Source organism: Marmota marmota, unplaced genomic scaffold, assembly GCF_001458135.2.
Source record: "Marmota marmota marmota unplaced genomic scaffold, marMar, whole genome shotgun sequence".
Taxonomy (NCBI): Eukaryota; Metazoa; Chordata; class Mammalia; order Rodentia; family Sciuridae; genus Marmota; species Marmota marmota.
This window is the reverse complement of record NW_026000241.1, coordinates 6,576,642-6,581,888: the sequence shown is the minus strand read 5'-3', so window position 1 is coordinate 6,581,888 and position 5,247 is coordinate 6,576,642.

Here is a 5,247-nt window from a genome sequence, read left to right as displayed (position 1 = left end):
GGACGGGGGTCCCTCCATGATGACCCTATGATTTGATAGAAGACTGGCACTAGATGCCCCACGCGCTTGGGCTGAGGGATGGCAAATCTGCTCCTTCCTTGAGGCCCTTCTTAAGCGACCTGTTGTCTGTTTTGATTCCCTCAGTGTCCTCCCCCAGCTGGGTCCCAGAGCCTTCCATCCTGTCTTCCCCTTCTGCTCTCCCGCTCCTACGCCACCGCTGTGATGCACCCCTGTCCTGCTGCGATGGTCTTCCCTGGGCGGGGCTGGAGGGGACCTGGATCCCTCTGCGCTCCAGAGATTGAAGGCATGCTTTGCTCAGAGCCTCAGTTTCTCTGCTGGGGACAAACATCCCTCCAAGGGAACAATGTCTGGAAGACGGTTCCCAGTCTGGCTGCAGGGATACACTTGCTCATCCCTTGGTTCATTCACTCCTGCTGCTCGGTGCCCTCCTGTCACCTCCTCCTTCATTCACTACGGAGACTCACAAACCGCAGGCTGCCTAGGAAGGACTCAGTGGCTCACAGATATGTGGGTGGGGACAGCCCCAAGACCAGAGGTGGGATCTTCCATTTTACTAAACTAACCTGAATCCTCCCCAGAGAGGCCCGGCAAGGTCCCCAGAGGCAGCAGCCTGTCACTTCAGTCTCTGCTGGAAAGGGGTCTGCACCTCTCTGAGCCATCCATAGAAGCCTGCGCAGTGACGCAGGCCAGGCCCACGGTAGTAGATCACCAGATGCTCCCTCAACTCCTGAGTTCCAGTGTCAACTAGTCAGACACTGTGAGGACCTCCTATGTGCTGGGGCCACTGAACAGGCCCCTCTGGCTATGCATTCTCACCTTCCTGGACTGGCCTCCCTCCTTGAATGCCACTCAGACATCCAGGCCTCGGCCCAAGTGTCCCTGAGGACAGAATGCCTGGGCTCATCATTTGTTGTTTTTTTTTCAGTTTCCTTCTATTTATGGCAAGAGAAAATGATTTTCCATTCCTGGCGGTGACACGAAGATCCCCTTTTGAAATATATTGAAATAGAAACAGAAAAGGGGGTAGAGAGTGACATGGACCTAAAGGGTGCTCCTTGGCTATGGTTACTTCCTGTAACTCCCGGCTCAGCTCTAGGAGGGCTGGGGGCTGAAGAGCTGGGCCCAGCATGCCCAGCACAGGCGCACCAGGGACTGTCCAATGAGCCAACCATGATGCCCCCAACCCAAATCCAACTGACTCCTCAAGGTGATCTAGTAACAGTGGATTCCTGATCTTCTGACCAACACCTACACACACCTGCTGGACCCCAACATCTGAACCTGTGAAAGGACCTAACCCCACTGGTGCATACAGCAAGTGCACATTCAGTGCACGCTGGGGGAACGCAGGCACTGCTCCTAGGAGCTCTTTCCTCCAGGTGCTAGAGACCTAAGGCTGGAGTCCTTCAGTCCCTTCACAAACACTGATCTGCGCCACTCCTTGAAGCCTTTGAGGAGGCTGGGGACACCACAGCCTCAGGGACAACTGGACTCTGTTGTCATCAAAGCGGGATGTGTCAGGTCCAATCAATGTCCAAGGGCCTGCTGCGCCCGCTGCCTTATTGTAATATGGTCTTCCGAGGCTGAAGGAGCCGGTGCCACCCAAAGGGCAGAAGCTGGGTCCCCTCCATAGGGCTAGTCAAACACCTGCACAGGGACGGACAGGACGGCGGTTGCGGCTCCAGGGGAGGGCGGAAGTGGGGCGGTGGCGAGGGGGGAGCCGCAGCCCTCCGCGGTAACCTGATCCTCAGGAATGCGCCGAGGCCTGACGCGCCCCCAGCCCCAGGCCGCGGCCCCTCCCCCAGCCACCCCGCGGGATCCTGCCACCTGGGGGACTGTTCTCCGCCCCCAAGCCCTGCCCCCACTAGCCAGTTTGTTTTCAGTGCAGAGTTACCCTGTCCCGGCCCTGCAGGGTCCTGAGCTCTGGGGGACCAACCCCAGCAAGCTCCGCCCCCAGGAGGCCCCCTTGCCTCATCCCCCTTCTGCTCCTCTAACTCCTATTCTTTCCTCTCCCGGGGATTTTCCGTTTTATCAAGTTGATGGTAGGTCTCTGGGTGTTGAGTAAAGACTGAAAATTCAGCCCAGTGGCAGATCACTCTAAACCAGAAGGTCAGTGTCTTAGTACTGGGCGGCGCAGAGGTCAGAGCCTGGGCTGGCCAGACAGAAGGGGGAGGGCACATCACATTCAGTGTCTGGAAGGCCAGGTCCCTCTCCAGCCCTGGCTGGGGGAGCCCAGGCAGGTCAGGTCGCCAGTCCTCCGCAGACAACTGCTCTGGGAAATCCGATTAAAATCTCTCACAACTTGCTGGGAAGATAAAAGTGAAAATATGGAGTCCAGGGCTGAGCCTGCTTAATGTCCCTTCCTCCAGCCTCATCTGGGACCCCACTGATTTTGGGACAAATACCACTTGGTGTTTGGTGAAGGCCTCACCACCTCTTTTCCACTTTGGCTCTGTGGCTGCCAATTTAATCCAGTCTTGCTGCCCCCCCAGCTCTCCATCAAGGCGAAATGCTGGTCCTTGCCCCGGGGCCTTTGCACTTGCTGAACCTACTGCCTGGGACACTGATTCCCCATTACTTGGTTATTTGCTCCGACTTCTCTTTCAGCATCATCTTCTAGGGTGCCCCTCACACACTAACACACTCTAAGACATCCTCTGCTTTACCAATGAGGCCACCATTTATTCTCCCAAAGGCTGCAATTATATTCCTGTTAGTCTGAGTGTGGGGAGGGTATGGAGGTTTGTCTCAATGTGTGTCCAAGCCAGTGCATGTGGAATAAGTGAGTTATCCCTAGTTCACTGCATGGATTAAGCACACTCCCACCTTGTCTCAGGAAATCCCTGTCTCTGAGGGACCCCCAGTCTGGGAGGACTAAAGCTGGACAAGATAGCTGTTCCTCAATCAACTTTATGGGATCAAGTTTGGGACAAATGGAGGGATGAGAATGGAATATCTTGGAGGGCTCCCTAGCTGGGAGGAAGAAGAGGGCAGGGAAGGGGATTGGGCAGAGGGAACAGCAACTCAGGCAGAGGAACCCACAGAAGGGGGATAGACAGGCTGGCTGCCCAGGGCAGTTCTCTATACTGAGGCCACGACCTCCCCTCTCCCTGTCTGGGAGAGCAAGGTTTGCTGCAGATAGAGGACGGGTTTAGCCAACCTTAGGGAGTCTAAGGGGACTCCTAGGAGGCATGATTAGGAAAGGCTTCTTGAGAGGAAGCAGTGGAGGCAGGTTTTGAGGGATGAGTAGGAAGGAGTTTGTCAAGAAGCTATGTAAAGGCAGTCCAAGCTAAGAGAACACAGACCCAAATGACTGCAGTTCAGTTTGGCCAAGTAATAGTGAAGCAAAACAGTTATTGAATCCTTACTTTTTTTTTTCAAATCCTCCCTATAAAACAGTCCATGTGGTAAGTAAGCTTATTCACTCCTTTTTCTTAAGGCTGGAACCGAGGCTCACCAAGACAACACTTTGGCCTATGAAGGCCTACTTGCCTTGAGAAAGGTCACTTGGCCCAGGCTGGCTTGGCCCACAGTTCATCCCCCCACCTGCCAAGGTCAGGACTACACCTCCTTGGCCTCCTACTCAATCCAGACTCTTAGAGAAACACCACCCATCTCTTTCAATCTAGTCCCACTACCATAGCTCAGACTGAGGCCCCAGGACAGGGATGTCTGGAGGCCAGGGGCAGGGGCTGGGTCTCCTTCCACTGGGGGTCACAGCCTCTGGGGGAGGTTCGGGGAAGCACAGCAATCCTATCTGAGAGGTCTTGGAGGGGATGTCTGGCCCATCTCAGTCATTCTGGATGATTCCAAGGCTATAATGGGAATAAAGGGGGGGGGGGATTCCCTGAGGACACACATTTGCAGGAGGAGGGGTGGGAGGGGTGTGACCAGGGAGAGGCCACAGCAGTTTGTAAAGGACCTGAGGTGGGAAGGAGCTGGGCACTGCAACTGGGAGATACAGAGAGGGCTGAGAGGGCTGGAGGCGCTGAGGGGTGGGCAGGGAGCTGAGGGATTGTGTGAAGGGCAAGTTTGTCAGATCCAGATGTTTCCAGGATATCTGGAGCATAGGTGGGGCCGTCCTTCCCACCTCCCCTACAGCCCTTTCCCAGGGAGCCTTAATGGTGGCCCATTAAGCCCTAACAGCCATGATCTACTAATAAGCAGGTAATAATTACTAGCTGGGATTCCTGCCTCATCAGCTCAGCCTCTGGAGTCGGGAAACCTGCCCAAGGACCCACATCAGGCCCTGCAGACTCCAAGGTTAAAAACGTGGGCGGCTGAGGGAAGCAGGAGCCCTGGTGCCCGTGGACTCCCAGGTTCCAGGACTCTGCTGAAGGAGAAACACTCCGGACGGGGTCACAGCCCAGGCCCTGCCATGATTCCTAACTACCTCTGGGCTGGCAGGTCACTCCCACCTTGCTGAGCCTCAGTTTGCCACCTGTAGAGACAAGAAGTCCAACTTATCTATTGATTCCACGAAGTGGAAAAAATAAATAAATAGGGTCGGAAGCACTTCCAGAAACTTCTGGCTACCCTCCTCTTCCCTTCCCCATCTTTCTGGGGGGTGGGGGGGAACAGCCGGTGTGGAAGGAATGAAGAAAAGGACCTGCCCCTACCCGCAGTGAGCCCCTAGCCCGCTCTAAACCTCTCCAGAAAGAAGGAAAGGCCGTGGGCGCAGTGAGCTGGAAGCGCCAAGGACTTATTTATCCACCCGGGATCCCATCCCCCTCCTGTCCCAGGAGGCCGGTACCACCCCCGCCTCCGCCCGGCGGGGGCCCCACGCGCGGACGCGGGGCGGGGCCTCGGAGAGGGCGGGGGCCCCGGCGGGCTGGTGTCTGCTGGCCTGGCCCATCACGCCACCCGGGACGTGCCTTGGCGGGAGGCGGCGCTGGGGGCATCGGTCGTACACAGGGCTCCCGGGGCGGGGTGACCGGGCCTGAGCGTGCGGCCCGCCCCCATGACGTCAACCCACAAGGCAGCGCGCTGTTGTGCCGTTTACCGCGCGTCGCCGGGACAACGGCGGCCGGGGTGGTGCAGACACCTTGACCCCGCCCCTTAATGCAAATGAGCGACGTCACCCGTACCCAATGGTGAGCAGGGGCGGTGAGCTCATCGCGCCGGGCCGAGGCTATAAGGGGACGCCCAAACGGCGCGGCGCAGGAGCCGCCGCCAGCGGAGGGCCGGGCGCAGCGGCCTCGGCCGGTGCGGGCGCAGGGCCGAGCG